Source organism: Hordeum vulgare, chromosome 6H (genome assembly GCF_904849725.1).
Source record: "Hordeum vulgare subsp. vulgare chromosome 6H, MorexV3_pseudomolecules_assembly, whole genome shotgun sequence".
NCBI lineage: Eukaryota > Viridiplantae > Streptophyta > Magnoliopsida > Poales > Poaceae > Hordeum > Hordeum vulgare.
In genome coordinates, this window is record NC_058523.1 from 18,847,923 (window position 1) to 18,869,920 (window position 21,998).

A 21,998-nucleotide genomic window follows, 5' to 3' on the forward strand; every position below is an offset into this window, starting at 1 on the left:
GTTGCTTGGTTCGAGGGTTCCACTCTGTCTGCACCGTCTGACATTTGTTTGGATTTTGGATCTGCAACATTTAGGAGGATGGTCTGGATTAGTTCCGTTTCTTGGAGTATGACAAGCTGATGGTGATCCTCACGCTGACAAAATAACGAAACATTTAATGAATGTGGTTTTCAAAGGTAAGTTCGCCTACTCTGTTTGTGTCTTAAAAAAAGACCACCCTGTTTCACAAATTGTTTTGTAACCTGTGAATGTGGTTTAGGATATCTGTTTACCTGGTATAAGTGTGAAAATTGGAGTGTAGCAGCCATTATACTCCAAGTTAGTCTACTGAAATCTGACCATGGCTAGACATGGCTTTTATCTTGAGCTGCTTCAGCATACTACTATGATCAAGGTGGAAAATCCCGTGCTTATTGATCAAACAAGACGACCTATAATAAGTGTGCACCTTGAGAGTTCCATAATGTAAGAACTGGGATTCAGTTTTGATGAACTGTTGTCTTGATGAACTTGAGCACAAGTATTATACATTACTACATTGTTGAGTTTTTCTACTGCAACTAGGTTTTTTCAAGAAATCCCTGCAAAAGAAAACGCTTCTGTGAGAGAAAATATATTACATGCTCCTGATGCACATCTATATAATATGCTTTCTTAGTTCCTAGATTCTTGTGGATGTTTTGTTGGGAAAACAGAGTGTATTGCTTTTACCATATATGCATGTCTAATGTTGGCACGGAAGGAGTAGATCTTGATAAGTAACTCAAATTTACAAGTACTTCTCGGCGGACTGAAGTTTGTATTTACCGTTAAAAAGATTTTCTTAGTTTATAACTACATTGACATATTTTACACGGATCTTCATCCAGTGATGAAGATGGACCCCGAACAGAAAATGATTTAGTCGAAGCATCTGAAACCGAGCTACAGAATTTTGACTTGTGACATCGAGGAAGGAGATTATTATGTGTATGTAAAAGATGAAGTATGCTATCTGAATGGCGATGAAGGGTCTGATTATGAATTTGATGAAAGTGACTTGAATCAGCAACTTGATTATAAATTTGACAATTTAGATTGGGGATACTCTGACAGCAAGGTGCGATGTTGCTTCCCCCTAATGGCAGGGCGGTAGTGGCAACCCTGCTATCTCCATTGGTTATGCTCCTCCATGTGGCAAGCGTGATGGCCTCGTGGTGATTCTTTTTATCTCATGACCGCTGCACCCATAATTTCTGCTTCTAGATTGTTCCGTCGTTTTCTCGGTTGACTGGATTTTCTATGTTGTCAAGCGTCATTCTTTGTGTGCATCCGTCTTTGATTCTTAGGTATGCTTGTAGTCCCACTGTGTCTTCCACTCGCTGTTTCAGTTACAACTGATTTTTGTCATTTCTTGGTCTTGGTAGTTGACACTAGGGTACTGGCCCTTAATTTTGAGAGGACTAAGGAATTGCCTTATTAATTGTGAACATGGAACTTTTTAGCAAAATAATCGATGGTTTGACTTCTTTGACAAAATTTTGGTTCAACAACAGATTTCAAAAGAACAAAATGATCCTTTGAAGTTCACTCTTTGACCAACGTTTGGAGATGGCAAAAGCAAGAAACCTTCGAGAAATTCGTTGTTGAAGTAAGTAGCAAATGTGCAATCTAATCTGTACTTTTAATTTCTTACCATTGTTGTGTGTAATAGGGCTTTAGACTGTAGCACTTGTTGCTCCTGTTATTCCACGGCAAAGACTCATCTATTTGATACACTTTGATTTTATTAGGTAAGCTAGGACTTGGAAGTAGTCGACTAAGAATGCATAAGCCATTATTCATAGAAATTTGGATATTTGGGTTTCTATGATTTATGCATTATATTCTGTGGGAACAAAAACTACAATTCTTCCCATGAATCCGTTAATATGGCTTTTCGTTTATTGCAACTAACATTTTCAACTATAGTAATAGAGGAGAACATGAGTGCATGTTTGTCTGGTAGATAATTAACCTCACTTCCTTACATCCTCCAAATTCAAAAACAAAACGTGGATGTCGTAATAGTGGTGGCAGAAACATTCTTAACTTATATATCCTATCTCATGAGCCATGCATATTTGAGATTTTATTTTCCTTTTAGTATCTTAGTAGTGTAGTCATTACGTACAAAGATTAACATATGTAGTTTACTATGATTGATCTGCACCCCTGTTTTAATTTGTCTTTGTTGAATGTGTTGGAATTATTCCCTAGAGGCAATAATAAATATAGTTATTATTATAATTCCTGTATCAAGATAATCGTTTATTATCCATGCTATAATTGTATTGAATGAAGACTCATTTACATGTGTGGATACATAGACAAAACACCATCCCTAGCAAGCCTCTAGTTGGCTAGCCAGTTGATCATAGATAGTCAGTGTCTTCTGATTATGGACAAAGTGTTGTTGCTTGATAACTGGATCACGTCATTAGGAGAATCACGTGATGGACTAGACCCAAACTAATAGACGTAGCATGTTGATCGTGTCATTTTGTTGCTACTGTTTTCTGCGTGTCAAGTATTTATTCCTATGACCATGAGATCATATAACTCACTGACACCGGAGGAATGCTTTGTGTGTATCAAACGTCGCAACGTAACTGGGTGACTATAAAGAAGCTCTACAGGTATCTCCGAAGGTGTTAGTTGAGTTAGTATGGATCAAGACTGGGATTTGTCACTCCGTGTGACGGAGAGGTATCTCGGGGCCCACTCGGTAATACAACATCACACACAAGCCTTGCAAGCCATGTAACTTAGTGTAAGTTGCGGGATCTTGTATTACGGAACGAGTAAAGAGACTTGCCGGTAAACGAGATTGAAATGGGTATGCGGATACTAACGATCGAATCTCGGGCAAGTAACATACCGAAGGACAAAGGGAATGACATACGGGATTATATGAATCCTTGGAACTGAGGTTCAAACGATAAGATCTTCGTAGAATATGTAGGATCCAATATGGGCATCCAGGTCCCGCTATTGGATATTGACCCAGGAGTCTCTCGGGTCATGTCTACATAGTTCTCGAACCCGCAGGGTCTGCACACTTAAGGTTCGACGTTGTTTTATGCGTATTTGAGTTAAATGGTTGGTTACCGAATATTGTTCGGAGTCCCGGATGAGATCATGGACGTCACGAGGGTTTCCGGAATGGTCCGGAAACAAAGATTGATATATAGGATGACCTCATTTGATTACCGGAAGGTTTTCGGAGTTACCGGGAATGTACCGGCAATGACGAATGGGTTCCGGGAGTTCACCGGGGGAGGGCAACCCACCCCGGGGAAGCCCATAGGCCATGAGGGTGGCGCATCAGCCCTTGGTGGGCTGGTGGGACAGCCCAAAAGGGCCCTATGCGCCATACAAAGAAAAATCAAAGAGAAAGAAAAAAAAGGGAGGTGGGAAGGGAAGGAAGGACTCCCACCCACCAAACCAAGTTCAACTCGGTTTGGGGGGGGAGCCTTCCCCCTTGGACTCGGCCGACCCCCTTGGGGCTCCTTGAGCTCCCAGGCAAGGTCCCCTCCCTCCCACCTATATATACGGAGGTTTTAGGGCTGATTTGAGACGACTTTTCCACGGCAGCCCGACCACATACCTCCACGGTTTTTCCTCTAGATCGCGTTTCTGCCGAGCTCGGGCGGAGCCTTGCTGAGACAAGAGCATCACCAACCTCCGGAGCGCCGTCACGCTGCCGGATAACTCTTCTACCTCTCCGTCTCTCTTGCTGGATCAAGAAGGCTGAGATCATCGTCGAGCTGTACGTGTGCTGAACGCAGAGGTGCTGTCCGTTCGGTACTAGATCGTGGGACTAATCGCGGGATTGTTCGCGGGGCGGATCGAGGGACGTGAGGACGTTCCACTACATCAACCGCGTTCACTAACGCTTCTGCTGTACGATCTACAAGGGTACGTAGATCACTCATCCCCTCTCGTAGATGGACATCACCATGATAGGTCTTCGTGCGCGTAGGAAATTTTTTGTTTCCCATGCGACGTTCTCCAGCAGTGGTATCAGAACTAGGTTCATGCGTAGAAGTCTTCTCGAGTAGAACACAAAAGTTTTAATGGGCGGTGATGTGCGTTTTGCTGTCCTCCTTAGTCTTTTCTTGATTCCGCGGTATTGTTGGATTGAAGCGGCTTGGACCGACATTACTCGTACGCTTACGAGAGACTGGTTTCATCGCTACGAGTAACCCCGTTGCTCAAAGATGACTGGCAAGTGTCGGTTTCTCCAACTTTAGTTGAATCGGATTTGACCGAGGAGGTCCTTGGATGAGGTTAAATAGCAACTCATATATCTCCATTGTGGTGTTTGCGTAAGTAAGATGCGATCCTAGTAGATACCCGTGGTCACCACGTAAAACATGCAACAACAAAATTAGAGGACGTCTAACTTGTTTTTGCAGGGTATGCTTGTGATGTGATATGGCCAACGATGTGATGTGATATATTGGATGTATGAGATGATCATGTTGTAATAGAAAATATCGACTTGCACGTCGATGGTACGGCAACCGGCAGGAGCCATAGGGTTGTCTTTATACTAACGTTTGTGCTTGCAGATGCGTTTACTATTTTGCTAGGACGTAGCTTTAGTAGTAATAGCATGAGTAGCACGACAACCCCGATGGCAACACGTTGATGGAGATCATGGTGTGGCGCCGGTGACAAGAAGATCGTGCCGGTGCTTTGGTGATGGAGATCAAGAAGCACGTGATGATGGCCATATCATGTCACTTATGAATTCCATGTGATGTTAATCCTTTTATGCACCTTATTTTGCTTAGAACGACGGTAGCATTATGAGGTGATCTCTCACTATAATTTCAAGACGAAATTGTGATCTCCCCGACTGTGCACCGTTGCTACAGTTCGTCGTTTCGAGACACCACGTGATGATCGGGTGTGATAGACTCAACGTTCACATACAACGGGTGCAAAATAGTTGCGCACGCGGAACACTCGGGTTAAGCTTGACAAGCCTAGCATGTGCACACATGGCCTCGGAACACATGAGACCGAAAGGTCGATCATGAATCATATAGATGATATGATTAGCATAGGGATGCTTACCATTGAAACTATACTCAACTCACGTGATGATCGGACTTGAGCTAGCATAAGTGGATCATGAACCACTCAAATGACTAGAGAGATGTACTTTTTGAGTGGGAGTTTAGCGAATAATTTGATTAAGTTAAACTCTAATTATCTTGAACATAGTCTAAAGTATTTGTGTTGTAGATCATGGCTCACGCTACAGTCATCCTGAATTTTAATACGTTCCTAGAGAAAGCTAAGTTGAAAGATGATGGAAGCAACTTTGTAGACTGGGCTCGTAATCTTAAGCTAATCTTACAAGCTGGGAAGAAGGATTATGTCCTTAATGCTGCGCTAGGAGATGAACCACCCGCTACGGCTGATCAGGATGTTAAGAACGCCTGGTTAGCACGTAAGGGGGACTACTCAATAGTTCAATGTGCAGTCTTGTATGGCTTAGAACCGGGACTTCAACGTCGCTTTGAGCGTCATGGAGCATTTGAGATGTTCCAGGAGTTGAAGTTTATCTTTCAGAAGAACGCCCGGATCGAGAGGTATGAGACCTCCGATAAATTCTATGCTTGCAAGATGGAGGAAAACTCGTCTGTCAGTGAACATGTGCTCAAAATGTTTGGGTACTCAAACCGTCTAGCTGAGCTGGGGATTGAACTCCCGCAAGAGGCTATCACTGATAGAATCCTTCAATCACTGCCGCCAAGCTATAAAGGCTTTGTGTTGAACTACAACATGCAAGGGATGAACAAGTCTCCCGGCGAGTTGTTTGTGATGCTGAAAGTCGCAGAGTCTGAACTCCGTAAAGAGCATCAAGTGTTGATGGTGAATAAGACCACTAGTTTCAAGAGAAACGGCAAAGGCAAGAAGGGTAATTCCAAGAAGAGCAGCAAGCCTGTTGCCAATCCGACGAAGAAACCCAAAGCTGGACCTAAGCCTGAAACAGAGTGTTACTATTGCAAGGATATGGGTCACTGGAAGCGCAATTGCCCCAAGTATGTGGCAGATAAGAAGGCGGCCAAAGAAAAATCAGGTATATTTGATATACATGTTATTGATGTGTACTTAACCGGCTCTCGTAGTAGTGCCTGGGTATTCGATACCGGTTCTGTTGCTCATATTTGCAACTCAAAACAGGAACTGCGGAATAGACGAAGGCTGGCGAAAGATGAAGTGACGATGCGCGTAGGAAATGGTTCCAAGGTTGATGCAATCGCCGTCGGCACAGTTTCACTTCAGTTACCATCAGGATTAGTGATGAACTTAAATCATTGTTATTTAGTGCCTGCGTTGAGCATGAACATTATATCTGGATCTTGTTTATTGCGAGACGGTTACTCTTTTAAGTCAGAGAATAATGGTTGTTCTATTTCTATGAGTAACATCTTTTATGGTCATGCACCTAATGTGAGAGGATTGTTCATATTGAATCTTGATAGCGACACGCATATACATAACATTGAGACCAAAAGAGTTAGAGTTAACAATGATAGCGTCATATTTTTGTGGCGCTGCCGCTTAGGTCATATTGGTGTAAAGCGCATGAAGAAACTCCATGTTGATGGACTTTTGGAGTCACTTGACTTTGATTCACTTGACACGTGCGAACCATGCCTCATGGGCAAGATGACTAAGACTCCGTTCTCCGGAACAATGGAGCGTGCAAGTGACTTGTTGGAAATCATACATACCGATGTGTGTGGTCCGATGACCGTGGAGGCACGCGGCGGATATCGTTATTTTCTCACCTTCACTGACGATTTGAGTAGATATGGTTATGTCTACTTGATGAAGCACAAGTCTGAAACATTTGAAAGGTTCAAGCAATTTCAGAGTGAAGTGGAAAATCATCGTAACAAGAAGATCAAGTTCCTACGGTCTGATCGTGGGGGTGAATATCTGAGTTTCGAGTTTGGTGCTCACTTAAGACAATGTGGAATTGTTTCACAGTTAACACCGCCTGGAACACCACATCGTAATGGTGTGTCCGAACGTCGTAATCGCACTCTATTAGAGATGGTGCGATCTATGATGTCTCTTACTGATTTGCCGTTATCGATTTGGGGTTATGCATTAGAAACACCTGCATTCACTTTAAATAGGGCACCATCAAAATCCGTTGAGACAACACCATACGAATTGTGGTATGGCAAAAGGCCAATGTTTTCGTTTCTTAAAGTTTGGGGATGTGATGCTTATGTCAAAAAGCTTCAGGCTGAAAAGCTGGAACCCAAAGCGGAAAAGTGCGTCTTCATAGGTTACCCAAAAGAGACAGTTGGGTACACCTTCTATCTCAAATCCGAGGGCAAAGTGTTTGTTGCTAAAAACGGAGCTTTTCTCGAGAAGGAGTTTCTCTCGACAGAATTGAGTGGGAGGAAGATAGAACTTGACGAGGTTGTCGAACCTCTCATCCCTCTGGATGGTGGCGCAGGGCAAGGGGAAACCTCTGTCGTTGCGACGCCGGTTGAGGAGGAAGTTAATGATGATGATCATGAAACTCCAGTTCAAGTTTCTGTCGAACCACGCAGGTCGACGAGACCACGTGCTGCTCCAGAGTGGTACGGTAATCCCGTCTTATCAATCATGTTGTTAGACAACAATGAACCTGCAAATTATGAAGAAGCAATGGTGGGCCCAGATTCCAACGAATGGCTAGAAGCCATGAAGTCCGAGATAGGATCCATGTATGAGAACAAAGTGTGAACTTTGGAGGTACTACCTGAGGGCCGCAAGGCTATTCAGAACAAATGGATCTTTAAGAGGAAGACGGACGCTGACGGCAATGTGACCGTTTATAAAGCTCGACTTGTGGCAAAGGGTTTTTCACAAGTTCAAGGAGTTGACTACGATGAGACATTCTCACCCGTAGCGATGCTTAAGTCCGTCAGAATCATGTTAGCAATAGCTGCATTTTTCGATTATGAAATCTGGCAGATGGATGTCAAAACGGCGTTCCTTAACGGTTTCCTTAAGGAAGAGTTGTATATGATACAACCCGAAGGTTTTGTCGATCCTAAGAATGCTAACAAGGTGCGCAAGCTCCAGCGATCCATTTATGGACTGGTGCAAGCATCTCGGAGTTGGAACAAACGTTTTGATGAGGTGATCAAAGCATTTGGGTTTATACAAGTGGTTGGAGAATCTTGTATTTACAAGAAAGTGAGTGGGAGCTCTGTGGCGTTTCTAATATTATATGTGGATGACATATTACTGATTGGAAACAACGTAGAGTTTTTGGAGAGCATAAAGGGTTACTTGAACAAAAGTTTCTCTATAAAGGACCTAGGAGAAGCTGCTTACATTCTAGGCATTAAGATCTATAGGGATAGATCAAAACGCCTGATAGGACTTTCACAAAGCACATACCTTGATAAAGTTTTGAAGGGGTTCAAAATGGAACAGTCCAAGAAAGGGTTCTTGCCAGTTTTACAAGGTACGAGATTGAGTAAGACTCAGTGCCCAGCAACTGATGAAGATAGAGAGCATATGCGCTCCGTCCCCTATGCTTCAGCCATAGGTTCTATCATGTATGCAATGTTGTGCACTAGACCGGATGTTAGCCTGGCCATAAGTATGGCAGGTAGGTTCCAGAGTAATCCAGGAGTGGATCACTGGACAGCGGTCAAGAATATCCTGAAGTACCTGAAAAGGACTAAGGAGATGTTTCTCGTGTATGGAGGTGACGAAGAGCTCGCCGTAAAAGGTTACGTCGATGCAAGCTTTGACACAGATCCGGACGACTCTAAGTCGCAAACCGGATACGTATTTATTCTTAATGGGGGTGCGGTAAGCTGGTGCAGTTCCAAGCAAAGCGTCGTAGCAGATTCTACATGTGAAGCGGAGTACATGGCTGCCTCGGAGGCGGCTAAGGAGGGTATCTGGATGAAGCAGTTCATGACGGATCTTGGAGTGGTGCCAAGCGCACTGAATCCAATAACCTTGTTCTGTGACAACACGGGTGCCATTGCCTTAGCAAAGGAACCACGGTTTCACAAAAAGACCACACACATAAAACGACACTTCAACCTCATCCGCGACTACGTCGAAGGGGAGGACGTAAATATATGCAAAGTGCACACGGATCTGAATGTAGCAGACCCACTGACTAAACCTCTTCCACGGGCAAAGCATGATCAACACCAGAACTGTATGGGTGTTAGATTTATTACAATGTAATTCGCATGATGATGTGAGGGCTAGATTATTGACTCTAGTGCAAGTGGGAGACTGTTGGAATTATGCCCTAGAGGCAATAATAAATATAGTTATTATTATAATTCCTGTATCAAGATAATCGTTTATTATCCATGCTATAATTGTATTGAATGAAGACTCATTTACATGTGTGGATACATAGACAAAACACCATCCTAGCAAGCCTCTAGTTGGCTAGCCAGTTGATCATAGATAGTCAGTGTCTTCTGATTATGGACAAAGTGTTGTTGCTTGATAACTGGATCACGTCATTAGGAGAATCACGTGATGGACTAGACCCAAACTAATAGACGTAGCATGTTGATCGTGTCATTTTGTTGCTACTTGTTTTACTGCGTGTCAAGTATTTATTCCTATGACCATGAGATCATATAACTCACTGACACCGGAGGAATGCATTGTGTGTATCAAACGTCGCAACGTAACTGGGTGACTATAAAGATGCTCTACAGGTATCTCCGAAGGTGTTAGTTGAGTTAGTATGGATCAAGACTGGGATTTGTCACTCCGTGTGACGGAGAGGTATCTCGGGGCCCACTCGGTAATACAACATCACACACAAGCCTTGCAAGCAATGAAACTTAGTGTATGTTCCGGGATCTTGTATTACGGAATGAGTAAAGAGACTTGCCGGTAAACGAGATTGAAATAGGTATGCGGATACTAACGATCGAATCTCGGGCAAGTAACATACCGAAGGACAAAGGGAATGACATATGGGATTATTTGAATCCTTGGCACTGAGGTTCAAACGATAAGATCTTCGTAGAATATGTAGGATCCAATATGGGCATCCAGGTCCCGCTATTGGATATTGACCGAGGAGTCTCTCGGGTCATGTCTACATAGTTCTCGAACCCGCAGGGTCTGCACACTTAAGGTTCGACGTTGTTTTATGCGTATTTGAGTTAAATGGTTGGTTACCGAATGTTGTTCGGAGTCCCGGATGAGATCACGGAACAGATATATAGGATGACCTCATTTGATTACCGGAAGGTTTTCGGAGTTACCGGGAATGTACCGGGAATGACGAATGGGTTCCGGGAGTTCACCGGGGGAGGGCAACCCACCCCGGGGAAGCCCATAGGCCATGAGGGTGGCGCATCAGCCCTTGGTGGGCTGGTGGGACAGCCCAAAAGGGCCCTATGCGCCATACAAAGAAAAATCAAAGAGAAAGAAAAAAAAGGGAGGTGGGAAGGGAAGGAAGGACTCCCACCCACCAAACCAAGTCCAACTCGGTTTGGGGGGGAAGCCTTCCCCCTTGGACTCGGCCGACCCCCTTGGGGCTCCTTGATCCCCAAGGCAAGGTCCCCTCCCTCCCACCTATATATACGGAGGTTTTAGGGCTGATTTGAGACGACTTTTCCACGACAGCCCGACCACATACCTCCACGGTTTTTCCTCTAGATCGCGTTTCTGCGGAGCTCGGGCGGAGCCCTGCTGAGACAAGATCATCACCAACCTCCGGAGCGCCGTCACGCTGCCGGAGAACTCTTCTACCTCTCCGTCTCTCTTGCTGGATCAAGAAGGCCGAGATCATCGTCGAGCTGTACGTGTGCTGAATCCGGAGGTGCCGTCCGTTCGGTACTAGATCGTGGGACTGATCGCGGGATTGTTCGCGGGGCGGATCGAGGGACGTGAGGACGTTCCACTACATCAACCGCGTTCACTAACGCTTCTGCTGTACGATCTACAAGGGTACATAGATCACTCATCCCCTCTCGTAGATGGACATCACCATGATAGGTCTTCGTGCGCGTCGGAAATTTTTTGTTTCCCATGCGACGTTCTCCAACATAATGTTACATATAGCTTGTCTTTGCTGGATGTTACATATGTAGTAACTCCTACTAAGCTAAATCAGACACGAGAGAACTTTGTGGTGACATAAGCACTATCTAAGGAAGGTACGGATGCAAGTTCACATGTCTTTTTTGATTTTATTTGTAGCTACCTCTTGGTTATTAACTTATGACGCAGATGCTTACTTTGCTACTAAGTTAGCGGTGTTGCTGAACATTCCATTAACATCGACACCGGCATGGTGGCGCTCGAGGAAGGCACGGGCGTGTCAGACCAGTTGCAGAAGCATTGGACCAAAGCTGACATGGGGCTTGCGGCGTCCAGTGGATTTGATGCACAAGCTGTTCCTGGATCCCAAGGCCATCATGGCCGGCCAGGGCAAAGATGCACAGAAGAAGGTATGACTCACATCTCTTTGTAGGTTGTATCATTTTGTTGTGTTGATGTGGTGATGTTATGGGGGCGTCCCATTTTCTGAATTTGGATCGCGGTGCAGGTCTTGGCAGCACCCAATATATGGCAGGCTAAACGGCGTGTTGGCATCTCCAAATCCTCAGGCGGTTGTCGCAGGGCAGTGGGCAACTATGTTCTTAATAAGTGGGCTGTGATAGCGATTTTTCTAAGTTGACATTGAGTTTCAGTTACAAGATAGGCACATCTATTACTTTGTAACCTATCGTGTTTTTATAGATATGTAATGCTACTGCAATTGCTAATATAATGGAGGCAACACTTATTTTGCCAGTTCTAACAAAATTGCCAGTTAATCGAGTATAATGTCCTACTAGAATGTTTAAAAAATGAACTATAGTTATTCTAGCAGAATCAATACGTTTTTTTGCACGCATGTGACCTATATACTTATGGTCTGAATATCGCATTTATCATAAGGATAATTTTGGTCTTGTACTACTATTGGAGTGATCAAAATACCTGCTCTTCATGCTTAAGTATTACTCATGCTTAATTTTCTTGTATTCCTGAAAGTCATTGTTCTTCATGCGTAACTATTATATTATTGTTGTTATAGGATATCCTAATCAGGAGCAAATCAAATTAGTGAATACTATGCCATTTCCATTTTGTTAGTTGCAATCTCCTCTCCTGTGAAGGAACTTGTAATGGATCTGTCAAAGAACGCTTTTGTCAAGAAGCAACAACATGCTCGTGTCAGTTTTTTTATTGTGCTCCATTGCCATGTTATGTCCATTTCCGTGCGGCAGGGGACGGATCCATATCCGGGGATGGCGTGCAGGTGATCTATGAGGCGCGGGAGGAGGTCCGGTGGCGGGGCTTGAACTCCAAGTTCATGGCCGCGGCGTTCCTCACTGGATCCAGGAGCGGTCGCGGGCGACGCTGTGGAGGAGGCGGTGGCGGCGGCAAACTCGCACCGGACGGCGGCCCGAACGACGCAGCGCGACCAGGCGGAGGAGCTTGCGCCGGTGGGGAGGCAGAGGCGGACGGCGGCCACGGACTCGGGAGTGGTCGCTGGCGCCGCGTAGGAGGCGGTGGTGATACAAAAGGACCAACCAACCTGCTTGACCTTAGCTACATGGCGATCTGCATGTCACGCACAGAAACCGTGCGTTCAAGCACTGCTGGGGGGTTACTTCAGGAAAACGTTGGTGAGCACGATCTTGGACTGCAGCGACGCCTTGTGGATCTCCAGACCCTGCAAATTTTAGAGGGAATGCAACGCGACGGTTGATTTTGATCGATGCTGATGGTTAACAAAGGCAGGTGGAATGAAAGAGAGAGCTGGTGATGGGATTCTTAATCACCTGGTCATAACCAAGCTGCAAGGTCTTCTCCTGGAGCGCGGCGAGGTCCCCGACGGCGAGTGTGTTGAGCAGGGTGATGCTGGAGATGGAGGACATGGGCGTCACGGTGAGGTCGTCCATCACCGTGTACGTCACGATGCCCTGCACGAACCCCGATGTAATGTATGTAGTTAAACATTAATGCTTCTAAGTTTATGTGACAATATACCTGTGTGAATTTTAAAGAATTAATTGTTGGATGCATCGTTTGTTATTGTATGTTTTCTAAAAAAAATCTTGAAACTCAGAATAAATCTTTGAGTTACCAAGATTTTTGAAAATGTAAAGATTGCTTCAACTTGTGAATAAATTTAAAAGAAGAAACATTTTCTTGCATTTGTGTACAAAATTTCTAAATCAAGCGATGATATGTGAACATAATGTGTTCATCATCATTAGAGATTATGTTTTTTTTCTTCCGTGACAACGCACGGGCCATTTTGCTAAAAGAAGTTATTTTGACTGCTTAAAAGATAAACCGTGTCCTCCTATTTTTTCATAAACAGTTATTTTGACAGCTTAAGAGATGGCGTGGTCATCTGGTTGTTACATGATGGACAGTGGGTGCCGCAACTGTCCGTCATGTAAGTCCGGCAGTTGCTGCTCCTACCGCCAGGGGCACCAAATGACCTACCGCCATTGTAGCAGTTGCACTGCATGCTGCATCTATAGAACGTCTTCGCCTGTGGGGATGGTGGTGCCGACAAGCCCAGGAGGGAGCTCTTGCTGCTGGCCGCCGGCGAGAGGACAGAGGGGGTGGAGCAGCGTGTCCTTGGAGGCGTCGGGCTGGACGTAGGTGCCGTCGAGCCTCTCCACGCTGCTGTAGAGGCTGCCGACGCAGCCGACCATGGCGTCGTTCCCGAGCAGCTTGACGGCGATGCCGACGGGCAGCGCAAGGAGGGAGAAGAGGAAGTCCACCACGTCCTTGCTCGCCTCCGCGAACAGCACGCGCCGGGCCTTGGTGTTGATGAGGAGCTTCATGCTCAGCGCCGTGGTGGTCGCGGCGGCCGCCATCCCGGAGCTCGGCGGGTGGCGGCACCGGCGGCGTCTCGCTCTTCCCTCAGTCACTTGTGTTGTGTGGTGGGCTGGCGGCGAGGACGGAGGAGAAATGAATGTGCTCGAGTGCTTGACACCGAGCGAGCTGTTGAGTATTTGAGGCGCCGGCTCGCGGATTGGATTGAGGTGACGGGACGGTACGGGCAGGGCGAGGGAGAGAGAGAAGGTGCAGGGGCATGGCGTGTGCGGAGAGCAAAACGATATGTGTTGGCAGGTGAGTGTGACCGCCGTGACAAAACAACGAGCGATTGACCGACCGGATATCTGAGCGCACGGCAGTCGAGTCCAGTAAAATACTTAATTTTAATAACATCTCCCCTCCTTTACCCTTGCAGGATATGGTTTGGAAGGTTTGCTTAACACCCTACCCCTCTTTACTTTTTTGTAGCCCGGTGCAACGCACGGGCATTTGTACTAGTAGATTATAAAAACTAAACAGACACATTATTAAAAACTCATAATCTATTCTATCCCAGCTAAAATCAGATTATGGATCGGTAATGACCGATCACACTTGTAAAGTTGGAGATAATACATTCGTGCCACCGCCATCCTTCTCCTTTGTAAAAAAACCAGAGGACAGACAGGTCATTATGCAATGTAAAAACTGGATTACAGTTTAAATAATCTGGTCTTCAAATATGTTCACCTAGATTATTTTTATAAACCAACTTATATAATGTATCTTCATAATCTAGATTATCTTAATCTATTATGGTTCGAAACAGGGCCTAAGATATTGTACACCGGTTATTTTAACGAGACAATTCTTCACATGCTGTACCGTGCTATTAGTGACCCTCTTTTTTTTCAATGGAGGCAGCATGACAGAGGCGATGACTTGGACGAAGTAGGGTGTCTACAGGTTAGATGCTTTTGATCTACTCTTCTCTTCCTCGGTGGTGGTCGGTGTTCTTGTGTGTTGGACCTATAAGGTCTTATCATGACGACTTTCCGACTTTCTACTATAACAAGGCTTGTTCGGCACTGATGACGGAGGGGCGATGACGGCGGCGTGGCTTTGGCTCATTTCAGTACTTGTAGTCGTCGCTAGGTGGTTCATAGACCTGAATGTATTTTTTTACCTCTTGTGTTATTTGTACTATCTTAACAGTTGAAGAATAGATTGAATGTCTTTCTCGCAAAAAGAAAAAAGAAATCATTAGTTGATCTGCATTTCCCAGTTGATCATGTATGCTCGGCCACGGCCATAGCGTGGGTGGGGCGCGGTCAGCTCGTGGTGGTTTCGGAGCGGGGCCGTGGGGGAGTCCGCCTCGGACTCGATCGATGACCTAAGCTACGTAGAGTACGTAAATAAGTTGCGAACCAACCAGCTGAGACCCATCCAAGATCCAACCCATCGCGTCAATTCGACAGGGCTACCGTTTTCATCCACGTACGGGGCGATCATCGTCGCACAAGCAAGAGAGCAGACGTATGGCGGCGACGGCGACCGCAACGGGGGCATTGCGTCGGGTGCTGCTGCCGGCGATCAGGCGGCGACTCACCACCGCTACCGGGCAGCCCCTCATCTCCTTCACCGACGCCCGCGCCGGCACCACCAAGGTTGGCGTCCGTCCGTCCGTCCACCGACATGGATTATTTCAGAGGGATGAACTATTTAGGAAACCTTTTGCTCGCGATCCATTGCAATCGTTTCTTACGTCCGTGGGAATTTCAAAATTTTGCAGGCTCATCAGGCGGAGGTTGCTGCGCGTCGGCTGCTCAGGAAGTACGCCTCTTGCTTCCCTGCCATCGGCCAGCACTTTACTGAGAAAGCACACATGTGATCTTTCATTTGATCCATCGCTGACAAATAATGGTGTTATTCTTCCTCGTGCAGGCAAAAGCTGCGGGAAGATGGACTGAGCGGTATGTTTAACCAGGTCGGGGTGTGGTCGATGCTCACGGGCGCGGCCCCCTTTGCGTTGGTGTACGGTTGGTACCTTCTCAGAAGGGACAGCAAACCTCAAGATTGCTCTCATCAGGGTGGTTACGGCCCGGCAATATCTTCGATATATGAGAGCTAGCTAGGTCAGCTCGAACTCGGGCTCGATATAGGGTCAGTACTCGGTATGGATTATTTAGTCGAGCACGGCCAGTGCCTAGCTATGTTGGACGCACTGAGATCACACAAGAGGAGTGGAGGCAGTGGTTAAAGGAAAAGAACCATGGTCGGTGTTATATAGATAGAACTAGATCATTGTTGGCGCGTGTTGCTGCGCCCGTCTATTTTAAAGTTTTCTTGACAAAGAGATTTATAATTTCTTTTTATATATAATGAAGACAAGATAACGCATGAAAATAATAAAATAGATTAAAATAACAATGGAGTTGACCATTTAACCAACATGTTTCATCATAGGTTTCTGTCTAGAGACAACACATGTATGACAATGTATCACAACTAATAAACAAAATTACCAGATTAGCAATTGTAAGACGAAAAATAAGATATGAACAACCGTGGGTACTGCAACACACTTACCTAATTAATTGGACGAACTCCACATTTAGTCTGGACCGCTATCTTTTTGTTGGAAGAGTACATAAAAGTTTTCATGTAGGAAGAGCCAAAGACCTCATAAACACATTTTTTTTCTTGTTGTAGAGTGAAGGAAAGCAATGAGGGATGCTATGAAACAAAGACTTCCTATAGTTCGGTAAAAGGAAGGCTTGCTATTGTCCTCCGGATAAACATGTACTCCCTTCGTCCGGAAAAAATTGTCCGGAAGACAGTGTAATGATGTTTTTGCAAAACAATCCTCCTGTTTTTATAACTCTTACAAACAGATCCCTGACTCCATCTTCTTCCTCCGCCCCTCGCCCGCGCGTCGCTAGGGTCCGGCGCCCCGCTTCCCAGGACCTGCTCCCCCGCCACCGTCCACGAACAGATCCACCGCCACCGTCCACGAACAGATCCACCGCCGCCGTCCAGGAACTCCGCCACCGAGATCCTGTCCTGCCGCGATCCCCTACATGTCGCCGCCGCCCTGGACGGAAGAGTCTTGGCTCTGATATGTCCTTCGCCGGCGTCATCTCGGTATGCCGCCAAGGTCCTCCCGGTGATTCTCTGCCACCTCCTCAAGCCCAACCATTCCCCGTGCGGAAGGTGTCCATGTTCACCCAACAGCCGCCGTCCTCCTTTTCCTAGCTTCGGTCTGCAGTCCTCGCATGCGCCGTCGCAGGATCAAACCTCGCTCTACCACCCGACTGGAAGGTAAGTGATGATATTTGGCTTTGTGCCGATTCGGCTGGGCATTCCTCTGTTTTGGATGGACTCGTGTATCTCTTTCGAGGTGTTCGAATGGCTGGTGGACATCTTGTTCATCTTAGCTTACCTGTTTATTCTTCATATGTTTTCAAGAGAAACGATCAAACAAGTTCTCTTCTTGAACATCATAGTCATAGTCATAGTGATCTGAAGCACCAAAATTATTATAGTGGTCATTCCTGCTCTCTTGATCAAAGCTACCTTGCCTGCTTCCTATATCCTTGGTGTGGTGCCTATCAAATCCAGCATCTGGCAACCTTTCCTCATGCAAATCAAACGGATGATCTTCAGGTCTTCTGATGTTGCTTTCTTTTTCCGACGGATCATGAAAATATGGAGCCTCAGATGAATCATCAAAATATGGAGGCCCAGATGAATGAGCACGATGTGGTTCAGTTGGCATGTGATACATATCAGTATGATTTTCAGGAGCATAAGAGTGGAACTGAGATGAGTACGGAGTTGACATATTCTGGCTATGTTCAACCAGTAAAACTGAATTAGGGATGGTATTTGTACCTGTTGGAACGAAGAAGGAGAAGCATGACAAACATCTGAAACTGAATTAGGGATTTCCATTTGCTTCTTCCTTTTCGAGACCAGATCGCATTGTTCCCGTGACCAGATATCTGGCACTTACCTCAGTAATAATATCAGGAACTGAAAAACAAAGGGAGAGATATCAGTACTAACTCAAACTGCACATAATTCATAATTCAGTTAAATAAAGGTGCAGCACACAAGGTTTTGTTCACTCACAATCACACAATTCGCACAGAATTCATACAAACAACTGACTGAATGGCACTCTCACTGAACGAGGCATTATCAAACACAATCATAACTAAGCACAGAACCAACTCACCTGCATCTATCTCTCTGAACCACCAAAGCCTTCCAAAATCCCACACCAATTCCACCATTTTGCCCGATGCCCCGCAGCAGCCACCGCCACTGCCATCCCCGTACAACCAGCAAAAAAAGTAATAACCCACGAATGAGACATCACAACTTCAAAATACTGGGGATGGATGGCAAACAAGCAGAAACGTTATTCTACCTCTGTAGTCTACGCAGGAGCTGGCTCACGAGACCGTGACACCTCACCCTTTGCCTCCGGTTCCTGCACCACAACAGCCGTGTCCGTATCCCTGACCACCACCTCCTCGGCCTTCGTCTTCGTCTTCGTCTCAGGTTGATTTAGACCGGATCAAGGGTGGAGCGGCGTCCTCCATGGCGTCGGCGTCCCGATGCACAAGCGAGCTGCAGAGACGCGTAGTGGATCTGAGATGGAGAGCGGATGGGTGAGGAAGAGAGGATGGAATTTGAAAGAGTGGAGGGACTTACCGGAGCCGGAGTATGCACGGGGCAGTGCCGCCACCGAAGCTGGCAAATCGCGAGCTTTAAAGAAAAGGGGACTCCTTCCATCTTGAGCTCCTGATGAGGAAGAAGAGAAGAGGCGGAACGAGCGGGAGAAGGCGGGCGGCGATCGGTGGGGCGATAGAGACAGCGGCGAGACGAGGCCCGGAATGCTGGCCGTCGTCACTGGTGGAAAGGGGGGGATTTTGTTGTGCGGGGAGTTGCGGGCGAGCGTGGAACGGTGGTGCGGTGGAGCTGTGCGGTGCCGCTGCGTCGTGAAGCTTGGAAGGCGGCGCGACACGGTGGTACGAGGAGCTGCGCGGTGGCGCTGCGTCGTGGAGCTTGGGAGGCGGCGCGGCGCGGTGGCACGGTGGATGGATGGAGGAAGATGGAGGGGGAGCGCGGGTTCGGTCGGGCAAACGTGAAGGTTTTTTTTGGAAAAATGCCTCGGTGACAAAAAATTTCGGAGGGAGTAGTAACCAAAGCAATGTCCTGAAAACAAAGGCTTGCTATATAGTCCCGCCAAAAAAGCACTTGCTCTAGTTCTCCGGATAAAGTATGTAGTAACCAAAGGCAATGTGAAACAAACACTTGTTGCTGTCATCTAGATAAGTATGGAGTAACCAAAGAGGTGTCCTAAATACATCCAGTTGTTCCACATAAACATTGGAGTTAAAAACGCAAGTTAATTTATTATGTATAGATAGGTAAATGACACACTATGAATTCTAATATTGGCATTTCTATATCTCGAATATTGGAAAGTATTTATATCATTATGCTTTATTTTTTCTAAAACCAAAGAGTAACATATAATCAATCAACGATTTACGAGTGGATTATAGAAAGCTGCAACTTCTTTGCGTTGTAAATGGGAGAAAGAGAAAAATAATTAAAAAATACATCTAAAAAACACTGGTTGTAGTAAGGATCAAATACCACAGTTGACGGAAATGCTGGCAACTTTAGTAAGTATTCCTTCTACTTGATTGTTGGAAGCATATTTCAGACTACGGACCACTAATAGATGTTATGCAACCATAAATAAATCACATTGTTCTTAATAACCTAACCTGTCCAGTTATATACGGCTAGAGCAATGGATAATACTGTGTGAGCAAATCCTTGTTGTTGTGTTAGCCGATGTAGCAAAGGTCCTTACCCCATTCAACTTCTCTCAATTCTGCCTATTAGGTGCAATATTTTGTACTGAAGAATACTGCACAAGACATAGAAAGCATCCTTAGTCATCTCCATAGTGAAAATTTAGACTACTCACCTATCTGAAATGTAGAAACTGAAGTCAACACATGCACGACAACCTTCGCAAGATCATGTGACAGGAGATCTGTTAGAGATACGGAAGATCAGACAGCGTAGTAGTACCTCAGCTTTCCGCGTTTGTCTCCAGAAACATAATTTAAGACTGGAAAGATATTCAAATATTTGAGGAGATCTACTGCGGGAGGGAGACGAGACGCTCGAGGAGATTCATCTGTGGCAAGGCACCCGAAGAAATCCAGCGCTTGATGGTATCCAGTCAATCAGGTCGAGAAAGGGGATGCACGTGAATCGGGGGCGGTCAATCCAGTCGACCATGGTAATCTGCCTGCAAGGTAGAGGGTCACCTCGAGAAGCGAACAGTTGCCGGAAATCGAGGAGGTATATAACCATCACAACACGACCTTGATGGCGGCTGATGTGCGCCACTCGCCGGTGACGGATAATTGCAAGGTAGTTATACACCAGGTATCATGGATAGGATATAACTCATCCACTTAAACTTACTTCACATCTCCTAATAATCTACATAAGAAAGAAAGTTATCAGCTCTTTTGCAACATTTATCCTCTTTCTTAAACTACACAATTGTGTGCCGGGAAGGACACATGTGTATATTTATATTATAGATTAACAAAAAGGAACTTTGCAAGATAAAAAGAATTGTTTGTAAGGCCAGCTACATATACATAGTAAAAAAAGGAGACACTAATTTATGTTCTTGGATTTTAATGGATTCATAAACCCATACCTCTTAATCCGTAAGTAGCATCATCTCTATCACAAATTTGTATTCTTGACAGCAGTCAGCTTAGATGTATTCTTCAGTTATTAACTGGTAGGAACAAACATTTTTATTTCACATCGTATAACTCCACCAAATGTATCCATCTAATTATTTGCTTCAAGAAACTGGGAGCAATGAATACGGATTGTCATATTATATAGAACTTCAAGTGATAAATATTTCAGTCCAAAAATCATTTTTGATGGATAAAATGATAGGAGAGCGGCTGAACTTTTGCCAATAACCTGCAGTGACAGAGTGGCATCAAGCTGACAAAAACACATGTCTTCACTGTTGCAAGCCTCGGCCTCCTCCAAATCTCCCTTGAGGCTAGTGGTGATGTGAAGGAAGTTAGACGGTCTCTCATATACAAAAGAGACTGAACTAAACCAGGCGGTGACCCGCACGAGTGGCTGCAGCAAGGAGCAATAGTGACGGGGAAGAGGAGACGTCGCACCTCTGCAACCACCGTGATCCTGTCGAGCACCGCATCCTCGCACGCATTGCCTCGGGTTGATCCTCTCTCCTGCGTCGGATCACTCGCAAGCCCCGCCTCGGACCCGTGCCGGAATCCCTCGCGAGGCTCGACTTAGTTTGTCGCACCTCTTCAACCACCGGGATCCTGTTGAGCACCGCATCCTCGCACGCATCGCCTCGGGCTGATCCTCTCTCCTGCGCCGGATCACTCGCAAGCCCCGCCTCGGACCCGTGCCGGAATCCCTCACGAGGCTCGACTTAGGTTGTATGGAAGAAGAACGCCCGAATAATTTTGTTGAGGGAGGAGACGCCGCCGTGAGCGGCGGCGGGGAGAGGAGGGGGCATCATGATCAGCGAAGGGAGATGCTCGTTCGCTGTGTTTTATTTTCTTATCAAGGCTGAAGCGGGCTTTGCTGCCTTGGGCCGACTAGGAAAACTGGTCCGATTAACCCCACCGCTCCAAAATAGTTACGGGAGTAGCTGCCCTTACGACTTTCGGCCCAGTTCGCGGCTAACGAAGTGCTAACTCTAATCGGATGGTTAGAAACATTTAACAAACAAAATCAGACGGCCAAAAATACCTAATTCACGAGAGAGCAGGGATTAGGCTCAGTTTTACTGTCCTTAATTCAGTTTACATTACACTTGATCTATACTTTGAGTTGCAAACCTCGTGTATCTCAATCTCCTGTAGCCAAACGTATCCAAGCTATCGCTCCAATAACTTGTGTATGCCACGGCATGCTTGATACTCCCTCCCTTCCAGTTTACAGGGTTTATCTTGGGCCGGGCGGGTAAAATCTAGGGCCATGTGCGAAACTGAAAAGTGGGACCCTATCCA